The following is a 24,767-nucleotide window of genomic DNA, read 5'->3' on the forward strand; positions in this document are numbered from 1 at the left end:
AGCATTCTATCTCTGGCACAGGAAACTGCACTGAGGGCTGAGGGCGGCATGGATGTTCCTCTACACCCATCAAAAACGGATTTCACATTTATTTCAATATTTACAGATGAAGACTGATATGTAGGATTTCATCATCCTGCACTTACTCAGCAATCAAAGTAGTTCTTATACAGTTAAAATGTAGTCAAGGATGTATGTTCAAAGGGGCTGTGAGGAGTTTCTAAGTGATCTTGAAAAAGTCTCCCTTATAGATGTATCCCTGATCATAATCCACAATTAAAAAAAAATGATCAGCACCAATATAGGTTATTCCTAAATGCTACTTCTTGGCTCCCCAAACAGGTTGAGCAGGATTGGATTGATCAAGGTCTCTATTATAACACCACGACAGGTGGCAAAGTTTAACTGTAGTTGCGTTTCCATTACACTTTTTTTCGCAAAATAAAAGCAATATTTCTGAAGTTTTGATAAAGAACAATTTGCCTTGCCGGTGTTTCCATTACGGCCAGAATTGTGCACAACTCGAGTAAAGTAAAACGTAATGTCCGTCTGGACGAAGCACTCATGATGATGCCGATTCTTGAACATTAGTGTTTTTATTCTCTGCTCAAACTGTCGGCCGTGATCACGCTAACTCAAAACAGACACAACAAAACACTGAATCAAGATCAACATCTCCAGCTCACATAGTCTCAATCAAGCACACAGACCTCCGCCCCTCCCTCCTGCTGCTCTCTGACCTGCTCACAGCCATCCTGCCAGAGTCTGTCTGTGTGGCAGCGGACACGTACAAAGAGATGAAGGAGGTGCGTTGTTATGACAACATAGAGTTTTTGCGAAAAAGGTGTTTCCATTGCACTTTTGCGAGAAACTTCAATATCAAAACTTCTGAAAAACCACCTCATGAGAGCATTAAAACTTTTAATTGAAATTTGAGAGGTTTTTCAAAAATGTGGTGTTTCCGTTACCATTTTTTTACATTGCAATTTTTACGTCTTGCGCAATTCTAGGTTTAATGGAAACATAGCTAGTGACACGATACAATTGTGTTTTTCTCTGCTGTAGACAATTTCTGTGATAAATTTTGTCGTAATGATGGAGCATAACTGTCAGACAGAAAAAGAGCAGAAGAGAGAAGAGTGATAGCTAAAACATAAGCTAAAGGGTAAAACATGGGCTAGAAGCTAAAATATGAGCTAAAGGCTAAAACATTAGCTAAAAGCAGTAATATGGGCTAAAGGCAGTAACATAGGCTAAAGGCTAAAACACAAGCTTAACTGTTTGTGATAATGTTCATTTCAACCCATATGCAGCTGTAATTCTGCAGTGATCTGTTCAAACTTGAGAGTCTATCAATAAAATGAAGAGTCAGGTTACGTTAGCTCTGCTTGGAAGATGGCTGGCAGGACATAACCGGGATTTACTTATGTTACACCAACTGCACTGGGCTGTCAGCTGCGCTTAATACAGACAGCTACTATACTACAGTACAAACTTACGTTTACTTGTTGTCACGTTACAAACAACAGTGCTACATATCTACTGATAAATATGTTACCTCTGTGCATTGTAAGAGCTCAAAATGCAACAACGACCCGTAATGTAATCAAACAAATGTAATAAAACCCAACATGTTATATCTGATCCCAACTGAAACAAGCTGTCGTAACTTTAGCCCAAAAAAATAATTATAATAAATTTGAGGTTTTGTTACATTTTTTAAATTACATTTCAGGCTCTAACACGTAGAAAGTTGTCTTGAACAAAGAAAATTTGTTTCGATCCGATCTCCATTTATTTCCAAAACAAACACACACCTTATTAAAAGTCACGTCTTCACAACAGTGTGCGTGAGACTCTGGGTCAGAAGGTGGCGCTGCAGTCCAATTAAAACAGATCCTCCTCACAGCATCTTTAAAGAACTATTTGTGTGTTAATGAAATCACAGACACTTTATCTGTCTCGATACTGCCCTGACCCCTTTAGGGCAAAAGTCAGCAGCCAGTCCCAGTGAGTGTTTGTCCAGCATGTTTTCATGAGACATGCAGAGTTCTCCTGTTTAGCACTTGAACAGTAGGACTCATGGTGTGACTCAGACAATCCAGATTATTTATGCCTATGTCAGGTTTGCAGGCTTAGATTATCAAAAAATGAACCACGGACAGTTCAGAATCTGTGACAATCAATCCATGTGAACGTGATTTTAATTATCCATGAAAAGGAAGTTAATCTGAGAAATGTCAGGATGACAGACGGTTTGACAAGCACCACTTGATCTTAGACTATAGTGGTGATAGTTGAGGAAACCAGACACCCTGGTATTCTGTTCCACAGCAGCCACGTAGTATGTTCAAACATTAATGTCCAGCAGTGACTCAGATTACAGAGCTCCCACTATCCTGATGACCACTCATTTAGACAGCTGAATTCAGCCTTTCACAGGAATGATCTCCATGAGGCCTTCAGGCTCTTCTGTTTTTTTTTTCTCTTTCTGAAAAAAGCAGACTGTTTCTGAGTAAGATTCAAAATGTCTGAGAGCCTGCGGCATCTGCATAACCCCAAACCCTGAAATCATCATGGAAACTTCTAACAGACCAAGAATTGTTGTCTCTGGGTTAATGTTATTCGTCTACTCTCTCCTAGCGTTTCACTTTGCAGTTCATGGTTTGCAGTGGTTGACAGTATTTGAGTAAATTTATTTTAGTACCCTACTGAAGTACATTTTTTGCATATCTGTACTTAACTTGAGTATGCTTTTTATTTTTTTTGAAAACGTATTACTTTCATTCCACTACATTTCAAAGACAAAAATATTGTACTTTTAAGTTCATTACATTTCTAGGAAGCTTTTCATTACTTGTTCCTTTTAGGCCCAGCATAGCTTTGCAGTCAGCCATTTTTCTTGACTTTTTTTTGCTTGAACACAATAGGCTACACGCTGTGGTTGTCATGGAAACGGATCAACCACAGTCGCTCATACCTGGGCTGGATTTGGAAATACATCATCCTTTGCAGTGTCTTCAGCATCTGAGTTTTTGAAAAGCTCTAGACAAATAACATTTATTATGATAATGATTTATGATGATGATGATGATGATGATGATGATAATGGTGATGATTATTATGATTATTTATGATTGTCATCACAGCAGCAATCAAGAAAACAAAAGTAAGAAAGTGTATAGAAAGTGCAAAAAGGTCCATAAGAAAATTGATGATGACAGCTTGTCCATCATTCTCCAGTTCAGCCAGCCTCCACCTCCACAGGGTCCAGGACTGAGCTTCTTCAGTCATGCTCCATCTCTGTCTCCTGGATCCTGTCTGCTCACGGCAGGTGAAGCTCTTCCAATGTGGCGTTGGTGTCTGATGTTAGGTCCGTTGGCCATGTCTGTGAATAGCATGATGCTACTCTGTCCTCTGGTATTCCCTCTGTTGCTGGGTTAGCACAGCTAGCTCATCCATCTTATTGGAGATAGATCTTACGTTCCCAATAATGATGGATGGAAGGACAGGTTCATGTCGTCACTTCTTAGCTCACACCTGGAAATCAGCACGTTGTCCTCACCTCCTTCTCCTCACTTTGTGGGAAGACATCAGGCCTTACATCAGTTAGCATTGACATGCGGCAGGCTGCTAATAGCTGAGTTCACATGTAAACAATGCAGCCATGGTTACATGTAGGATCGCCAGACAAACACAGGAGAAAAAGTAGTAAAAATATCACTGAAGCCACAAAATGTTTAGTGTTTATAACCAAAAAATGAGCCATAAACAGTAAAGATCCACGCCAAATACAAAGATTACGAAAAAGAGAAGAAAAAAATCACAAGAAACGCTCTCTCATAGCCAACAGGGCAGCGCCTAGCAATAATAGTTGTTTTGTAGCCTGAATACCTACAACATAATATGCTTGTTAAAAAATTTCTGTAGAAAAGCAGGCAATGTAGTGGGTCCCCCCCCCAGAAGAATATTATGGGACAATGTCTAAGGTCAACACAGAAGTGCAAACCAGCTCTGTTCCATATGTGCTCTGTCTCTGATTCAGCATTCTGAGCCCTTCACAGCAGATACACAAGTCTTTGGTTCTTACTGGATGTTGGAGCGCGACGAGTCAACAAACAGAGAGAGAGTTCAACATGAGTTCGGAACAACATTAGAACATCTAATTGATTTTAAGAATAAAACACTTTGCTTATGCCAGGTCATATTACGCTTAAGTTCAACAACAATCTGTCACAACAAGCAGAAATGAAGCAGAAATGAAATCATGAATGAGGAGTGGCTCAATATGGAGGGACAAAACCATGACTCCAGTTATTTTTGCAGGGAACCCTTGGTTATGTGACTCCCCCTCCCACTTGTGTCCTGAAAACATGACCAAGCAGAATTAATATCAAAGCTTTACTTGTTCAAGCTTTATTGGTCTTGATAAGATACCAATAATATGGTTTAATTACTGTTTCTAAGCAACTTGCTGCCAGAAACTAGGATATCAGATTTATGGTGCCGTGTGACCAATCCAATGCTAACAAGAATAAAGCTGCTTTTTAAAGAGTCGTATCAAGGATATTAGCCTTTTAGCTGTTTCATGTCAAGATAAGGTAATTACCAAGGAAATCAATTCTGCACTAAATTACAGTTGATCTGTTCTACTATACATTTAAAAAATATATTTAAAAAAAAGCAAACAGAAAAACTCTTCCAAAACTGAGGGACTCACCTTATGCTGCCACTGTGGCTAGTGGTTTCCCAGAGTTACGAGCCACTCATCATTTTCACAAGCCACAATTTAGTTGTTGTATTATTACGTTTGATACTATTACAGTTGACTATGGCATGCTAAAATGAACTTGAACTAGATTTAAACTTTTTTAAATGTAAATGACCCCTGTGCACACTAGAATCAAGATTAGATAATTGTTTTACACTACATGTCATTATCAGGTTTTCAGTTCTGATAAACTTGTGTATAAGATTGTGCTCCTTAAGTATAAAGATGTGCAGTCTATTAGGACAAACTAATGGAAAAAGTAGTTCATTATTGGATACAATAAAGGTGGTGAAGGGTATGGGAGATTTATTGAAAAGGTAAAAACTAAACTAAAAATACCTAGCACTGTCTGCTCATGTATTAACAACACTAAGTTTTCAGCAATGAAGCAAGTTATATATTTTCTGGACTATAAGTTGCTCCAGAAGATAAGTGGTATTAGTGAAAAATGTAACGTGAATGTGTGTTCAAAAAAAATAATAATAAAAAAAAAAAAAAATATATATATATATATATATATATATATATATATATATATATATATATATATATATATATATATATATATATATATATAAATATATATATTAGTCACACTTGACCACGAGTCACATTTATTTAGGTAGATTTGGCAGCTAGGAGATGACAAGCAGGACAAGATTTTGCTGCATATGGGTTGGGAAGAACATTATCACATTATAGCTTTGTCAATGTTTCAGCCTTTAGCTTGTGTTCTGTCGCTCTCCTGTTTAGTTTACTTCTGCTTTTTTGTCCTTTTTCTGTCTGACAGTCAGGCCCCATCACTGCAATCAAAGAAATCTAAGAAATTGTTTAAACCAGAGAACAACACTTCTAAACTTTGTCAGCCAGCATGTTGTTATAGAGACTTCGACATGCTGTAAATCAATCTGGTCCTGTTGAGGCTGAGAAAAAGCATCTAAAATTGACCTCTTTTGGTGCTGATAATCAAGTTTTAAGTTGTGGATTACAATCAGCCATATATCTAGAAGCAAGACTTTTACAGGATTACTTAGGGACTCCTCATAGTCCGTCTAAATATCATTGGATTTATGTGAGCATAAATTTAAGAAACACTGTGAAGTTCAGTCTTTTGGCGTATTTTCAAGACCACTGCAGTAAAATTTGTTTCTTACATTGAACACATTTTCCAACATTTTGTTAAGGTTTTTAAGCTGTTTGACTTTAGATGTTTCACTAGCTTAACTTTCTTTACTAGAAATGTGTGTCTTGTCCAATGTTTTTGGTCTTTCTCCTCTACATTTTAGAGCTGTTTTTTTACACTTGTGTGCTGCTGAGCCACTGTAGTAGTCATGTGTTTTTAAACTTGTGGCCTTGCCCTGGGGATGACACCCTCCTCTTCATGTGATCAGGGACAGAGGGCTGTGTGGGCAGGAGCCTCAGGCCAAAGTGGGGAAGATATATTCTTTTCATAAACCATCCCAAAATAGATATAAGCGGCCAGAGTGTCTGAGAGAAAAGCCACGATGAGCTTGCCACGTGGTGTGAAGCAGCACATATTCATGTTCTCATGACCAATAGCTGCACAGATCTGCAGTTTGTCTTCTTTTGGAGTTGGTATAGATGGGTTCATCCAGCTGCGGTCATACAGATCAAACACACAAAACATTGCGTTCAATAGCAGAGTTTCCTTGTAGCAGCTGCAGAACCTTGAACTGTCATTTTTGGTTTAAAACATGTCTATTGAGAAAGCTCACTGCGCAGAAATGAACAGCTTGTTCTTGGCTGAAACCAAGAACTATTGTGTGCAGACTCGCACAATAATAAAAGTCAATAGCCCCTCAGGTGGGTACAGTCCAAAGGCAGAACAGATTCTTGGCTTGGTTCAAGATAATTAAGAGCATCTCTGACTCATGGAGGCGACGAGGAGGGGGAGGTAAAGTGTACAGCCAAACCCTTCCCCTTTAGTGGCCGCTTTACATTTTATCCTCTATTTGTTGTATTTTGTGTGTTGGTAAATTGGTGTGGTTGGAGGTTTACATGAGCATGAGGTGGCCATCAATTCTTGTCTGTCTGTGGTGAAATACAACCTGGGTCAAACATTTTTTTGGTCTGAACCCCAATTTCTCTATCTGTAAATGGTGCATGGTCATACTCCTTTTTTTATAACTCATTATTTTTGAAATCATTGAGCTCACAAGTCTTACCCATATATGGGCATGGCTGATTTGACTGTCAGGCAGGCACCCTGTAGCTGTCTGTAAAGAAGCTCATCCAGACTTTAACAAAGCAAGTTTCACGCATAAGTAGATTATATAAAAAAAGATACCCAGTCACCCTGCTCTTTATGCTGAGGTGTTGGAGGCCACATATCAGATCATTTAACTTACCTGCAGAGCAGAAAAGTCCCTTCACTCTTCACTAATCATCTCCCTGAGAGAAAAGGGACCATGTGTGTATGAGAAACTGAATGACTCGATCAAGATGCTTTGTGTTTTTTATTCATTTGGTTGATTTACCTCTCTTATTTATTTATCTCTTATTTTATGTCTAATTTGTTGGCCATTTAAACCAAACTGGTTGCATTTGCAGTGGTGTTTTCTTTTTTTTCATTCTTGTGTGTGTCTGGGAATCCTACATGCAACCATGGTGGTACTGTTCATGCTCAAGATTTCAGCTGCTAGCAGCCTATAACATGATAATGCTTGGTCCAGTGTTCCCCACAAGCTGAGGTGGTACTGTTTATGCTCAAGATTTCAGCTGCTAGCAGCCTATAGCATGATGATGCTTGGTCCAGTGTTCCCCACAAGCTGAGGTGGTACTGTTTATGCTCAAGATTTCAGCTGCTAGCAGCCTTTAGCATGGTGATGCTTGGTCCAGTGTTCCCCACAAGCTGAGGAGAAGAAGATGAGGATGATATGCTGGTGCTGCGGCGTGAGCTAAGAAGAGATGACATTGACTTGTCCTTCCATCCGTCGTTATGGGGGAGGAAAAATCTATCTCATTTAAGATGGACAAGCTAGCCATGCTAACCTAGCACCAGAGGGAATACCATAGGGCAGAGTAGCATTATGCTACTCATAGACATGGCTAACACCAGACACAAACTCCACATTGGAGGGATTTCATCTGCTGTGAGCAGACAGGATACAGGAAAGTAAGACTGAACATACTGGTGAAGAATGCCAGCTTAGGACCCCATCGAGGTGGAGGGGGAGTGGAGACTTTGGCTAAGCTGCCGTCTCCAATGGACATTCTTTTCTTGTTGACACTTGTAACTGAATTATTTCATCCACAAATTCTTGAATGTTTTGCCCTAAACTATACTATACTATACTATAGGGCTGCAGCTATCGAATATTTTAGTATTCGAGTATTCTACTGAAAATCCCATCGATTAATCGAGTAATCAGATTAAATATATTTTCGTTTCAGCTCTACTATACTATACTTTCTTGTTTTGCAGCTGTGACTCTGAATTTCCTTTCCAGGGTTTTTAAAGTATATTCTGTTCTATTCTTATGTCCTGTCTGGACAGGACTTCTCCGCTCTTTGCACGTCAATACAATAAACCAAAAGTCAGCACAAAAGTGAATGTTCAATATCTGAAGAATCAACATATATGATAACATGTAGGGCTATACATTGTCCTCAGAAGATTTCATTGTAAACTTAAATTTATGTGTGTTTATATAATTTATGTCTTAGTTTGGCCTCTTAAGGGGGGCAATTTAGAGGACCATATTTGTGTTAAACCACAGCTTGAACCTCAAGTAACTACTGAGGAGAAGACTCTGAAGTGAGCCAGTTTTTTTATGTAACAATCAATTGTTCCAGATTTGCCTGCAGAGGCCAGAAAAATTTTGTTTTTCTTTGAATCAGCCTGAATAATCTCTTTTTAGTTTGACTAAATAATTTGACATGCTTCTCTGTCCTTTCCCACATACTGTAGTGAGATGTGAGTTCATCTTTTCTGCTGCTCTTGAAGATCAGCAGTGATTTGGTGTGATTCTTTTAGAGCTTTAAGTTAAATTTACAAAAAGACTTTGGCGTCAGGGTTAAAGAAACATGAGCACAGTAACTGAAGGTACATTTGTCATAGACAGCCCTGGGGAAACTGCTCCCATGACAATTTTGACGTGGAGAGGAAGCATAGCCAGTCACTGAAGACACACAGTCTAATGCTCATTGTGAAAATGTGAGACAGCAGTTCTGAGTATTCATTTCTAGGTTCCTTACTTTGACGTATGGTTTCCTGAATGATGATCTAATCATCCTGTACTTACTTTGGATTTATGCCCAAACTTGCCCACATGAGCTGCTGAACACTCAGGACCACTGTGTTAAAAATAACTTGAACTAAAGAATAAAACATGATCCAGCATCCGGTGATGTAAAGCCCAATGCCTAAGGATGAACTGAATTATTGGCTCGTTATCACTTCCTCTCCTGTCATGCGAGTTTTCATGGTCCATACAGCTGCTTACAGAGCTGCATTCAAAAGTTACTGTGGCCTAAAGCACTTATAACTGTACAGCAAGGGAGCCTGTGAAATGAATGGCACCATGAAGCAGTTTTTATTTGCAACTTATACATGTCTGAATGCTGATGGAGAAGTGTTGATAAGATTAGCCACGCTTTCATGAATATGTTCATCAAGAGTCCAGAACACAGTTTAATAAATAAGTATTTCACAGTGTACAAACAAAAAACTTATACTGGAAAAATCACTCACTTTTGACTTTTCTGTAGGGATGGGTATTGATGAGAATTTACTGATACCAATACCCTTACTGATTTTGCTTATTGATCCGATTCTTTATTGATTATTGATCTGGATATCTCTGAATGTAAATAAATGTAAAATAAGTAAAAATCGCATGTCACGTGACGATGATGAACTCTTTTGTTATTTGTTATTAACTGAAATAGGCCATCTAGTGTCTCGAAGTGGTTATAGCAATGCTTTGTATTGTTTAGAACCTTTTCATAGTTATGAAGTCGGGCATGGGCCTGCACGTAACTATTCTTTCATTGGCCTGTCAGTATTTTGACATTTATATACCCAACAAAACCAATCAACACACCCCCATAAAAAAAGGCTTATACAATTAATAATGGAACTGTAGCAGTGAAGATGATGATGATAGTAAAACTGTCAAAACAGTCTAAGCAAGGGGTCTGAGTCTCAAATTACCTGAGCATCTAATCTTGTCACGGGGGACACTTCAGGTTTTCCGCAAAAAAAAAAAAAAGAAAGGAGTCAGTTCTTCAGAAAGTACTGCGCATGCGCAGTCGGCTCTCCGGAGAGCTGACTTCTTTCTTTGAGGGGCGAAAGTAAACAAAGTCTTCATAAGTTCAGAGGTCAGTGCAGCCACACAGCGCTGTCTGGAGTGACACAGACTGCAACAGAGGACTATCTCGGAGCGGACCATGATGTATCTGTCAGTAGTTCTGTGCATCCATAATCTAAATGTCCATGCATCCATCTATCTTTTTACCCTTGTATTCATCCATTACTATTACGATCTGTTTATCATTTAAAAAGTGTATCTTTGCTGATTTAGCAAGCGTGCATGCATGCTCATCTCCACAATGTGAGAGATGTTCCCAGACCAAATGATTTATATATTCCCTTCAGTGTGCTTCAGTCTTTATCTGAAAATTTCAACCACTTTCACCAAGCTGTAAAGTAGACTAAACTGAGTTTAAAAGAAAACATTAAGCATAGTATGTTTTTTTAAGCTAAAAGAACTCCTGTTTTGTTCAAGCCAATTTGGACTTCATTGCTTAATTACAGAGAGGACAACATCATCTGCAAAAGCAGAGGTTTAACCTTCACAACATAAAACTGCATCTTCTTTTTTTGCTGCTGCAACTCAAATTCTGTCATTTGCAAACCATAAGATGATCAGAGATGGTGCGGTGCTAACTTTTGATAAAGTAGTCATTGAATACTTCTTACCAAAAGTATAGAAGCATTTTTTCTCCCTCTAACTTTTTTAGCCAGAGGTTGATTCATCTCTGGTGTAGTTACGTTCACTTATTGTTTTGACTAAAAATATTTTCATGGCAATCGTTGATTTTATGTGTGTCATTATCTTAGGGACAATAGCACTCTGAAATTATGATAATGTGACAAATATGATGTCCCCATCAAGTGTCAAGAACAAACTTATTCATGTAACATTCTGTAACCATTGGTCACTGCATGACTCTTAAACAGCAACTGTGGAGGCGATATCTTTATTAGTGATCTTTATCTGCTCTGAATGTGTTTTTTTCCTTCCTAGAAGCAAACACTCTTAAGTAGTTATATCAGAACCTGGGAACCAGAGTCACGCACTGAGAGGGAATGTGCAAGAATTAAAACTGATGTTCACATATTTGTCTTGTGAATAAACCCCAAAAGGTTTATTTCCAATAACTTGGGTAGCTCCTAATCCCTTCATTATTCACGGACCAGTGACTCCCCACCCCAACACCTGATGTTGGCCCTGAGGCTATTATGGCAAACTTGAACCTGATATTCATCTGTGTTCTATATACCTTCATCTGTGGTTTCTTACTACCTTTAATGAGAATAGCCTAAGCTCATTGATGATATGGATAAAAGTTAATTGGTCCTTTGCCTTGTTACATACTTGATCTGTTTTAGCCAATGTTTTGGTACTTTCAGCCTAATGAGCCGTGACTCCACTTTCAAGCAGACGTGTTTCACATTAGTGTTTGTAGCTTTTTTGGGAAGAGATTTTTTTTTTGTTTGAAAGCCAGTTGTTTTGGTTTTGACCCCAAAGCACAAAGTAAAAAGGGTGGAGGCGAGGGGAGAGTCCAAGGCATGGTAGGGGAAACTAAGGCCCCGTTTACACGGAGACTCCCGCAACGATTCTTCCTTTGCGTTTTCAAAAGCCACCCGCGTTTACATGAGGACGGCGTGAAAACGATCCGCGTTCATACGACTCCAGGAGGACAAGTCTCCTCTTCTCTTCTTTCTTTTTCTGCCGTTCTGTTGTGTGAGACGTTCGGCAATCCAACCATAACGCGCATTACCGCCACCTACTGGCTCAACTGGAAATGTGGCTGAGCGCGGAGCCTTCACCTGAAACTGCGAGTGCGCATGCGGTGACGTCAGCGTTTCACCCTTGGGAACCTTGGACGCTCCACTCTGTGTTTACACGGAGGAGCGGATTCAGATCTTTCCACTCTGGGGAAAAGTTTGCGTTTTCACTGAAAACGCAACGTGGTCTCGTCTAAACGGAAGGCCAAAACGCAACGAAATGTTTGCGGAATCGCGGAATCGACCGTTTTCGGCGTCATGTAAACGGGGCCTTAGAGGAGGGAAAGGCTGGAGATGTGAGGGCTTGAGGAGGCTGGGGAGTGAATCCATGGAGAGGGTGTGGCAGCTTGGCAGAGATTGGATGCTAGCACTGGGGGCTCATGGAGGCACTGAGAGAGCGGAGGACAGGAAAATTAGGGCCAGTCCCAGTGTGCTTTTGAGCTCAAGTGTTTTGTAGTTTAGATTTTTCAGTTGAGCTGTAAGATTTGTTTGTTTCGTGGAGAGTAGAGATTCTGCCACTGCTGCAATTCTTGTTTGTGTATTTTAACTATTCATTAAAAAATGAATAGATAAAACAAACAAACAAAAAAACTTGATATATCCCTACCTGTGAGTCTCAGGTTTGGGACCTTAAGCTGGGTTTCCACCAAGCAATTTGAGTCGGTTCAGTATGGTTTGGGACAGTTTGGTACAGTTAAGCCTGATCCCATTTGCGTTTCCACAGCAAACTGTGCCCTCTCATGGTGGGCTGCGTGCAAGCCGGATGCTGAAAGCCACAGCTGTTAAACAATAGCGTGACGCCGTAGCAGCTTACCCCGCAATTAAATCCAACAAAGAAGAAAAATGTGACACAGTAAACAAAGAGCACAGATGAAATACTTGCAGCATTTCGTCCTCTCTGTGATTGACATGTAGCACTGTGCAATCAAGCTTTGTTTCAGAGAAGTCTTGTGTGCCGCCAGGAGAAATGCAGCCGCTGTCGGGGTAAGTGACGATTCTTCCGACCAATCAAAGGTCTGCAGTGTGTTGCTCCACCTTGTAAGATCAGATCGGTTCAGTCTGGCACCCATACGGAAGGGTCCCAAAAAAGTAGGTCGGCTCGTCTGGATTTTTGGGGATCTGTCCCGGGATAAGTCAGTGGAAACGCCGCAAAATGCGCCCTCTGGTCTGCTCGGTGGAAACACAGCTTTAGACTGAGCCTAGTCATCTTATGTACTGGAGAGTGGAAATAAATGTCACACAACAAGAAGATGACCTTACAGCAAGAAAGCAGCATTCTTGGAGATAGTGCTACTGGTGAAAGGAGGTACTTGCAAGTGATTATTTTTAGCAGGAGCGGAGTCAAAGCGCTATTGGGGAACAAACATTGCATGGTTCAACTTCATTTAAGTTCATTACACATCAGTCATTAATCTGTACATTTATTATGATACATACATGTGTGTGTGTGTTTATGTGTTTGCCTCAGGGGTTACTACATCATTTCAAAGCCATGTTGTTACACCATGCATTCATTAACTATGTCAATATTAGCTTAAACAAGTGAAGCCTGCAGGGAATGCTGCAGGAGTGCTATTGGAGCTTATTCTCACAGTTTTTTCTTTTGTTCTCAAAAACAAGTGAAATAAAAATAAATGACCATGAGCCAATCACTAAGCTTTCCAAATGTGATTTGAATCCAAGCAAACTTTCTGCAGAACATAAGACCAGCATTGGTGCAATAAATAATCCAGCACACATAAAATGCCTTCCCACTGACATGTAATTTACAGCTTTATCTACAATATGAATATCCCTGAATTCAGGACACAAATAGCCTTCTTTCTCTGGGAAACCGTGTTTTAATGTCCACAGGGTGATGGGAAACTGACAGCTGGATTTCCCCTGCTGTACAAGGCAAAGTGCCTACTTTATGAAAGCTGTGTGAGACATGCTGCTTCCTCCAGGGTTTTATTGCACTGTTAGCATTGTGATGATGGGTTTACGGCACATAACAAACAGTTTACATTTGGAAGAGATTGCAACCAACTAATGTGATGTGTGTAAAATTGAAGGAAGTGTAACGTTGAAATTTCACACCAAAGTGAATCAAAAGTGGTCAGGTGTTCATTTATGACTGTGGTCTCTTTTAAAAGTAACAACTCTTGGGAGTATGTGGTCAGGGGAAACTGCACAGGTGCAATGATGGAATCAGAAAGTGAAAATGACTATTCTTTTTTGATACTTCTGCTCATATTAAAGCAGGTGTGAAGTAGTCTCTCGCATCTGTTGATCATCAGAAGTGGGAGTAAGTCACTCATGTGCAAGTCGTAAGCAAGTCTTAAGTCAGTCTTAAGCAAGTTTCAAGTCATGGAGGCAAGCAAGTCACAAGTCAAATCAAACAAAAATTTGAAGATCTTCCCGGTTTCCACATTACAGTCAGTAAAGACAGGGGTACACAGGTCATTTTTATTTCAACATTAACAGTCACTTAAACTATTGCTGCCTGCTTACACTTACCTTACTAACTCTGTAATTCCCCTTTGAACCCAAACTGAATTATTATTGGTCTGGCCACCTCCATAGCTGCTGCTTCTGTGCTGAGTGTGTAAAATCCTGTGATCAGTTTTCAAAACAATCTTAACTTCTAATGTTAGCTGATTTTAAAAAAGGAAATAGTAAAAACAAGAAAATCCCTCGGAAAGTACAGACCTCTGTCAAGCATATTGTGATTGTGATGCAACACTTTAGTCCTACTTTAATGTTATACTCCCTTCAGCAGACTGTCTGCTACACTGTGGTGTTTGTTGCAGGTTTGTATGAGAATTTGTTACCTGACAGTGTTGAAAATTATGATGACCCCGTACATATTTTATATTCTGGATCTTAGAATTCAGAGTATTGCCAGGATCTGGATTGTACTTTTACATCTGTCAGAAATGATGGTGACCTTGTCTTGAATTCTCATGCAAAGCAATGCGACCATTTATGGTGGAGTTATATACACATATGGTGAAAACTGCCCTGTATCACAATGATAAAGAATCCTTTGAAAGAAATCCTGGATCCAGACGGTAATAATAATAATAATAATAATAATAATAATAATAACAATAATAACAATAATAACTGTATTTACATAGCACTTCTTAAAACAGAAGTTTACAAAGTGAAAAAACAAACAAACACAAGCCCAAATGTCCTGGTACTATCACTCTTTAATGATCTTGAAGAAAAATAAGACTTTTTCGAAACGTGCCATTCAGTCACTTGCGTCATCTCTTTAACCAGGAATACAGCAAAGTCAAAGAAGAGGGTCTCACATGTCAATAAGTTTTTTTTGTAAGTTTGACTTGTGGCTTGTTAATGATCTTTAAAACTGCTGCTAAAACACAATAAAAACTCAATAAAGATTACTGACCTCAGGAGGCTGTCTGATATTGCCCAAAACATCTCATCTGCAGGCTTGATAGACTTCTCCTACTAAACTGCACACTTAATTGTAAACAGACAAATCATTTTAAAAAGGATTTCACCCACAGCTGCCTGTATTTCATATTGTTATTGGTGTACAAGCATCAGTGAAACCATGCCATCAGGGCTTGTGGTGAAAAATATCTCAATCATTCCCACCACTTCTGTTTCAAATGTTGTAACGTTTCTAGAACCCTTGACAATCATGTGTCCTCACTTTTCTTCTCCTTATGGCACCCAAGAGTACATGCAACAAACTAAAAAAAAAAGAACTGTTCCAGTGTCATAAAATTTAATTGAAACTCTGAAATACCTCAACTTCATTTTTTAGGTGAATCACCAGATTGAGTGCCAAGAAGATGACCAGCAGCAAATTTAACACATAATTGCTTGAACCCAACCAGCCTTAAATCTGTTATTTTTATCAGAGACCTGAACCTTTGTGACTTGTATCACACTTAGTCAAAAGATTTATTTAGGAACAGTAACAGAAACATTAATATTTCAGGATTACACTTCAGTGGTATTTTTGCATCCTGTAACACAACCAGAGCTTGGCTGGTAACACCACCGCTCCCACTGGCCACTTTGGCGGGTTGAATTTTATGTACACGTTTAATTGTAGTTTTCTCAAACGGCATCTGAAATAATAACCAACTGCAATATAAGACCACGACACTTCAACTCCCATGAGTACTGCCTGCATAAAGCGTTTGCTAATCATTGGTCCATTCGTGGAAGACTTTGCGACGTCACTGCTGACAGGGGTCAGGTCAGACTCGGGTGAAAAGATTAAGCCACAACACCCCGACAGTGTCTCTTGCTGAGTTTTTATCTGTTAAATTAATCCCCTTTACCATTTTATTATAAGCAATAACAAACTACTATTTTAATGACTATGTCTTGACAGACTGCATATTTTCATGTGAAAGGAGCACAATGTTACACACAACTTTATCAGAGCTGAATACCTGATTAAGGACCTGTGGATTTTAACATTAATGTAGTCTTGTTTTGAGTGTGCATAAGGGTCATTTACATTTAAAGAGGTTGTAAATCTTTTTTAAGTAAACTTTAGCATGTCATCATCGGCTTTAATTATATTGAACATAATTATCCAACAACAAATTTTGGCCAGTGAAAATACTGAGTGGCCAGTGACTCTGGGATACCACTGGCCATAGTGGCTGGTGAGCAAAAAAGTTAATGTCAAGCCCTGAATACAATTGTTTGAAACAATGACTCATTTAAACCTTTAATTGACCTAACTAAAGGCACAGAGATGGAGTTGAGGTGGGCATGTGGCATTTTGCTAACAGCTTCAGTTTGCTCATCTAAGTCATTCAAAACTTTAAAAAATGTGATATTTTCAAAACTAACAAGCAAATTAAAATCTCTCTTAAGTTTGTGCTGATGCAGAAGTGAGACATCCAGGGTCCAAAATAAACTCTTTAACAAGGCTGGAAGTAGATTTATTTTTGCTGTAAATGGGCTCTTTTGACTGGGTATGAGTGTGATTTCAGGTGCTCCAGAACCAGCCTCAAGTAGACCTTCAAGAGACTGTACAGTTTTGCACTAAGCCAACATAGGGCCTTCACAGAGGCCTTTTTTTGCTTTTCTTTTTTTTCTTTTTTTCAAATATATTTGGGGGGAGAAGCAGTGTTTACAGGTTTTATTGTAATTGTGATGATGGAATGGGCTGAATCCAGAGTCTGGTTTATGGCAGAGAGAGAGTGCTGACTTCGTGCAGGTGATACCGAGCTGCAGGAGTCGCTGGAGGAGACACTGGAACAGGAGAGAAACACACAGGAATTAGACACAGGTTACCTTACGCAAAGCATGAATAAAGCCAGGAATTAATAGAGATACTCTTGTCGTGTATCACTTACAGAGCTGAATCTACTGGCGCCGGTCCTCCCTTGTCCGAGAGCTTAAGAGCCGGCACACAACAGGCTGGATTGGAAATTTAGGCGACTGGTGCAAGGGGAACCTTTTGACCTAAACCAATGGGTCATCTGTGCTCCAGCCCTGTACATTCTGTATGGTGTTTCAGATCACAATAATGCAGTGTTAGCATTTAAATAGAAATTGAAATAGAAAATACTTTATTTATCCCCGAGGGGAAATTCAGGAGTCACAGCAGCAATCAATAAAACAAAAGTAAGAAAGTGTATAGAAAGTGCAAAAAGGTCCACAAGAAAATAGATGACGACATCCCGTCCACCACTCGTTCACCACTCTCCAGCCCAGCCAGTCTCCACCTCCACAGGGTCCAGGACTGAGCCTCCCCAGCAGTCTGTTCAGTCTCTGTCTCCTGGATCCTGTCTGCCCACAGCAGGCGAAGCTCTTCCAATGTGGCGCCGGCATCCGATGTCAGCTCCGACAGCACGATGCCACTCTGCCCTCCTGCAGCCCCTCTGCCGCTGGGCTAGCACGGCTAGCTCGTCCATCCCACCAAAGACAGATCCCACGTTCCCAACAACGATGGATGGAAGGACAGGTCAATGTCGTCACCTCCCAGCTCACACCCGAGAACCAGCACATCGTCCTCACCTCCTCCTCCTCACCTCGAGGGAAATCATCAAGCCCTACACTAGTTAGCATTGACATGCTACAGGCTGCTAACAGCTAATTTCACATGTAAACAATGCAGCCATGGTTACATGTAGGATCTCCAGACAAACACAGGAGAAAAGTAGCAAAAATATTGCTGAAGCCACAAAAAGTTTGGTGTCCATGACCAACAATTAGCCATACAAAGTAATGATCCACTCCAAATACAAATATTACAAAAAAGAGACGAAAAAATTACAAGAAACGGACAAAGAAGGCATCATGCTGTTCACGGACGTGGCTGACGGAGCTGACATCGGACGCCGCGACACATCGGAGGAGCTTCGCCTGCTGTGGGCAGACAGGATCCAGGAGACAGAGACTGAACAGACTGCTGGGGAGGCTCAGTCCTGGACCCTGTGGAGGTGGAGACTGGCTGGGCTGGAGAGTGGTGGACGAGTGGTGGACGGGATGTCGTCATCTAATTTCTTATGGACATTTTTGCACTTTCTATCTTTCTTACTTTTGTTTTCTTAAATGCTGCGGTGACTCCTGAATTTCCCCTCGGGGATAAATAAAGTATTTTCTATTCTATTCTATTCTATTCTAAAGAAGAGAGAGCTGCTGCAACAGACAGCTACTTGGGCAGCGCCTAGCAACGAAAAAGCTGTTTTATTTTTTTTGTTTTTCATTTAAGTCCTTGTGATTGACACTTTATTGGACTAACTGGGTTGATCTGTGGTTTCTCCAGAGCCGATACTTTCCCTGAGCAGACTCTTATTTGACTTTCCAATCCATACCTTCATCCTTCCATCCTTTGATGTGTGCTTCATGAAAAACAGCAACAAAAAAGTCCAGGCAAGGACAAAAATGTGTGTTCTGATAATAGTTACTGCATACTAGTTACAATAAGTTGAATCATGGTTCACTCAGTTTGACTGCTGTTAAAATTTCAGAGTGTTACCATACAGAGATTCCAAACTTTTCAATGTATTCAAGAGGGTTCATAAACAGAATCAAATTTAGTTTTGGTATGCCTTAACAACTTTAAAATAATGGGGGAAAAGTGCAGGTGTTTAACAAAGGCTACATTTATCAAGACTGGAGGTTGCTGCACCCAAACTACACTGAAGTCAGAATAAAAAAGTGCTCTGAGTAAACAATAACAGGAAAGTGAAGGTCACGTTGAAGTCAATAATGTCCCCCTGGCTTTTCTTCTAGTGTGATGGTTTTATTGCCTAAAGCTCTTAACACAGCCATAAAACTATCCTCAAAGGTTTTTTACTTCATCCAAATTCAAAAAAGATTTGGACTTTACCATCATTCTGTCTCTGCAATGAAATCATTCCAGTATCCTTTGATTGCCACTTGCGGCCCTATTGGCTGACTGGAGACAAAGTCTGACTCTTACTTGCTTGCTAATGAGTTCTTGGGCTTTTTTTTTCTTCTTTTTAAAGTCCTTCAATTTTCTACACACGTCTAGGAGTGAGTTTTGGCTTAGATCTTTCTGAGTCCTTTCAGTTGACGCCAGGTTTTCATCCGACTTGAAATTAAAGTCATACATGTTTGTTACAGCCAAAAGTGTATTGGCTTGAACCCTTCATAATATTCCCACAGTCCTCAATCCGGTCCTCTACGTCGCTTTCTTTGTCTTTCATCAACATTGTGTGTGCTAAATTTATTTAACTTCCATCGCTTTGTTTTCCTTCTCTCTTCATGTGTGAGTGCTTTCCCTCTGGAGGCCTGCGTGTCCTTTTGTTACCCAGGATGTGTCTGAGTCCAAATACAACACTTCTATGCTTTATTTTTGATTTGGAGGCAAAAACACAGGCACAGGCAGGCCAGCTGCCCCTGAGATGACCTTCTGTAAGCCCAAATGTCCTGGTGCTGCCACTGTTTGATGACCTTAAAGAAAAGTAGAAGTTTTTTTAAACGTGCCATTCTGTCACCTGCACTCTTAGTACATGGAGTTCATACACTTTGGCTTTGCTTCACTCTTTTTGGATGAACAAGTCTTTTCGTACAAAACCACATCAACAATCAAATGAAGACATGGTTATAGCATAATCTGTTTCTGTCCTACAGACTGTATAACTGATGAAGAAGAAGGCACAAAGTTATCACAGACAACTCAAAAACTTGAATCTATGGCCAGTTTGAAGTCTTATAATATTTATACTTGAGCTTAGTAAAATAATAACCCACTGAGGTGGTCATAAATCAGAAAGTCAGCCAGAGATCAGAAGCATATTCTGTATCAGAACCAAATCATGTCAACATTTATTTCTGATAAGCTGGATATAAACTGATCTTTACATGTGTAGTTTCTGCACTCCAAAGTAAAAACAAAAGGTCAAATCTAGAGAGCAGAGATGCTGTCCTTAAAAATCAAAACCAAACAACATTTTTACTCTCTATTACTTTTTACACATCTTTGTTGTGAGGATGACTTTACATGTGACTTATAGGATTTGACAACATTTTGTTGCTTCTCTAAATACTTGAAGCACATTTTGTCAATGATGTTCTTTCATCAGCCTGCTGCAGCTGCGTTTGTTCTTCTATTTAAGTATGATAAGGATTGTTCACCCCCAACTTGTACCCCAGGCTTCTTATGAAGGCACTTTTGTAGCTAGTCTGTACCAGATAAAACCAGATAATTTTACAGTATCTTATAATAAATACCCCCATTGTCAGCTGAGAAGTTATGAGACAAATTCAAATTGGGTATCCCTAATATTAAGACTTCTGGAGCTCACATTGGGCCTCATCATTCTCATTCTCAAACTGTGGGTACGCACATATTCATGCCTTAATTGTGCATATGAATGTTTGACACACAAATCTGTGTGTGTGCATCAATATTTTCTTATTTGAGTTTGTTTTTACTCTGCGGACAAATTTAGAACCTCCTCAGACCTTGTGTATGCAGAGACGGAGGGAAGGCAGGCGAGAGGGCACGTAGGTGGAATTGTGCGATCAATTATTTCCCCTCCCCTGCCTTTGTGCACTCACAAGTTTTCCTGTAAATTCTGTATTGGAGAGCTGGCACACAACTCTAGACACTAAGGGCTCTAATTTCGTGGCGCAGTGCAGGGGGCGCAAGCCTGGCGCAGCCTGCGCAGTGATAATTTTGTGCGGCGCACCGCTGTGTGCTGCCAATTTGGTAGACCGTCTGCGCAGAGATGGGTGTGACGGCACACCAGGGGGAGTTGACGGCGCACCAGGGGGAGGTGTCAGCAGATTCATGTTGGCGCAGTGACAATTTCGTGCCAAAAAAGTGCGCTGAAAGCTCGCCAGCTCCAACCTGGTCTATCCTCGGTGCAAGGCGGAGTGCACCTCACGCAGCTGTAATTTGGTGATAGGCGCACATGTGCGCACATGTCATCAAAGCCTCAGAGGCAGGTTTCCAGAGTGTCAGGCACATTTTAATGCAATAAACAATCACAGCAATCGCTATTTAATGTAACCGTCTGAGCCAGCATATACATTTATATCTATATTAACTGTCCCGTCACATCTGAGGTCAGATTAAAGCCGTTTGTCATAATGGAAAGTTAACCTGACGGCAGCTGGAAGTTTGATGCACATCTTACAATTAAACAATAAACAGCCTTAACATCTGATACTGAGTATATCTGGTTCTCTCTTTTCATTTAATTCAAAGAAAAGAGGGAGAGAAAAGACAAGGAAAAAAGAGACAAAATAAATGTGTGTCACTCAGGATTTACCCGTGATTTCACATATTTCGCTGTTTTAGTCTTTATTTTAAACCTGATCTAAAAAGATGGAGTACATTATTGTGAGGAGGATGAGGCGGAGACACTGGGAGAGTATACAGTATATCACCAAAGGTTCTGCTATTTGGCGATGACAAACCAGGAGTTCAGTGGATAAAAAGTATTCTGAATGGATAAGCCAGCTGTGTAACTGCCTCTTAAGTTTTTACTCCGGATAAAGACAAAGGAACAGATTACATCTGTCCCGGGAGCTGGCCCACAAGGTGACGCGCGTCGTGTCCTCCGATGCGCCCCACTGTCCATTGACCTGCTGCAGGCACAGCGGCTCTGACCGTCTCCGCTACCAGCACTCTTTACGCGGTGCTGGAGATCACTCAGACCAATGAGACGCTGCGCCTCGGCCGCAGGGCATTTAAAGGCGAGGAGAGGCGCTTATTTGATTGGTGAAAACAGCACTCGGCTGTGTTAAACCCACTCACGGCTTTTCTCCTCCCTCTCTGCCATTTGCGCAGAGAGAGGCGTGGACGCGCAGCTCTGCGCTCATGTGCGCCTGTACTGCGCCTCTCTTGGCAATGTAGGAAACTTGCAAAGTGTGACAGTCACGCCCTGTGCACACGGCGAAGGCTGGCGCCTGCGCCTGCGCCTGCACCTGCGCCTGGTCTACGAAATTAGAGCCCTTAGTCTTGTCGTCTTTCCAGATGGGGAGCTTGTGCATGGAACTATGTGGCTGTTTAAAGCCAAAAACAAAGCAGTGATGGCTCTTCAACTTTGGCATTCCCCTTGCTGCTTTTTTTTTCTCCCCAGCAGCGGGGAGGAGAGTGGGCAGGGAGGGGGTTTGGTGGTGTCTGCTCCGGTGGGCCAATCAGGTCAGACTTGCTCCTGATTGGTCGAAAAAGGGAATCGCTGACATTGACAAATCCCCAAAATCCAAACTGCTCGTTTTAGGTCAGGATTTTACATTCACAAGCACTACTAAGTACAGGTTTTGTCATTAGATATCACATTTTGTGAGCTGGGAGGAAAGCCAAAGACCCACAAATTTCACTGAAATGCTTAATTAAGTGATTTTTGCATAATATGGGACCTTTAAAGCTGGGTGTGCACGTGTCTTCCGGTCTTTCTGCAGCCAGTCCTAAGCAAATTCTCAATGAACAGCAACTTTTAGCACTTCCGTATAAGCTTTATTTTTACTAACCAGATGTTGTCCTTTGGGTAAGAAGAAAATTGGCTGGTGCACATGTGTTGTGAATCCAACATTGACTTTGCGTGAACATTGAACTTGTGTGCAGAGTAGAAAGATTTCTACCCATTATAAGTGAATGAGGCCCTTTGAGGCCAACAACAACTGTGGTCCATATTTTTTAGTATCTTGGTTTTGCAGTGGAGCAGTTTTGAAGCCTGGAGTTGCAGATGAGGCTCTCAGTGGACAGCTGCAACCTACTAGCTTACTCATCATGGTTTTTTTTGTTGTTGTTTTTTGTGGGCAGTGTGAGCTTGATTGTTCCTGTCACTGGGAATAATAGCCAATTAACGCCTCTAGCTGTGAGTCTGAAGATGTTTCATGAGCTTTTATATGGAAAATAAGTTAAAATTACCCAGTTTTACTGAAATTCTGCTTCCTCTATGGATACCCTGTTTGTATAAGCCAACTGATGCTGAACTAAAACCCATTTCTCTCTGTAATACAGGGCAGGGATGAGGTAGTCTCAAATGTCTGAGAACTGTTTTTAATTAACTCTGAGATTAACAAGACAGCAGCAACACGAGGCACAGTGTGAGTGTTTTTAATGCCAGACTTTGTGTATCATGATGAGCGAGGCGTTAAATGGTTTTGGTTATGAACCCTCTTACTGGCCTGGCAGCCATATGGGTGTGCCACATGTTGGGGTTTTATATTAGTTGCTGGTTTGAGGAACATTTTGCTCTGCTTTGAATGATTATGCACCGTGAAAAAGGGAGATAAAATAAGAGTTTATTCACTGATTGCCTTCAGAGGATTGGTTTGTTGATGCCAGACTGAGGATTAATGTGCATAATACCAAACCTGAAACCTGAGAGCAGACATGGTTTAAGGAGGCAGTGCCACAACACATGCTGTGGAGATGCTGCAGGCATGGGATGCTGGGTTTTATTGCTTTGTCCTTTCAGAAACACCTTGGCAAAATTGCAGGATCGGATTACCATTTCAGGAATGTGGCAGACGGTACATGCGCTTACACTCAAAATGTGTTTGTGCTGTTGCTAACACTAAGCAGCCAACTTCCTGTCAATGCCCTGTCTGATTCTTGCTTTTTTCAAGTCAATGTGGGTGCCTCTGAGTTAAAAGTTCAACTCCTGTGTTTGTTGTATAGAATTTGAGTTTGATAACAGGAAAATACCTTCTCACTTTATTGAGTCTGCAGCTCCGTGACAGCGGCAAAGGAAAGAATTTAAATTACACAGTGATGCCAGCCACATTGGTGCTCGGTCACATAACATCAACACCTTGACTTAGATATTTGTAGAAACACAGTAACTAAACACAGTGATTACAGGCTAAAGAGGACAGGATTACAGGCCAAAGGTGAAAGATTTCTCCTTCTCCTCCACAGTATTTGCTTCAGTTGAAACATCTTGAAGCTCAGACAAAATGCTGAGGATGCAAGAATGCAACACTTGTGTATCCTATATTCTCATGAATTTACAGAAAGAATTGAAACAACAAGTGTCAATCTTGTTGTAACAGCCCAAACATTTACAACAAGAAGAAACAGCGCACAAAAAAACAAGGTGTGCGTTTTTTGTGCGTTTTTATCATGCAAAATCCTCAATATGACCACAAAGACACATGTGGTTCCCTTTAGATCCCAATAATTCATTGTGATGATGAAACAGACATTTAATAACATTGTTTGTTTACCATGTTGATTATTTTGTCTATATTTTTTGCACTTTGATCAGAGACTCCAGTCTGCAGTTTAGCCCGCTTTTTAACTGACAAACAGAAGAACTGTTGATTAACCATCATGCTTGTACTTGTACTTAAGCAGTTGTCCCAGTGTGTGGTCTGAATATTTTTAAAGCTGAAAAATGTGAAATTAGAGACAAATAAAGTGAGGATGAAAACAGCTTCCTCATACTTTGTTTTACTGGTGTTTGTGCTGGGAGAACTCAGCCTGTATTTTCAGCCTCTTGCTACTTCGGCATGTTGAGAGGAGGGAGCCGCAGTCCTTGA

At 40.5% G+C, this 24,767-nt stretch overlaps 1 protein-coding gene across 1 annotated transcript in view; it reads left to right on the forward strand.

Moving 5' to 3' along the window:
• Window positions 1-2,497: 2,497 nt before the first annotated feature.
• The window catches only part of exoc1 (exocyst complex component 1), a 272,742-nt gene continuing 250,472 nt past the window's right edge, over window positions 2,498-24,767 (forward strand). Inside the window, exon 1 of the mRNA XM_074668139.1 lies at window positions 2,498-2,502. The gene's annotated coding sequence lies outside the window, so the exon portion shown is untranslated. The remainder of the gene's footprint in view (window positions 2,503-24,767) is intronic.

This window comes from Halichoeres trimaculatus, unplaced genomic scaffold, assembly GCF_033239565.1.
Source record: "Halichoeres trimaculatus isolate MK-OKI-2021-1 unplaced genomic scaffold, fHalTri1.1 fHalTri1_scaffold_4, whole genome shotgun sequence".
Classification (NCBI taxonomy): Eukaryota; Metazoa; Chordata; class Actinopteri; order Labriformes; family Labridae; genus Halichoeres; species Halichoeres trimaculatus.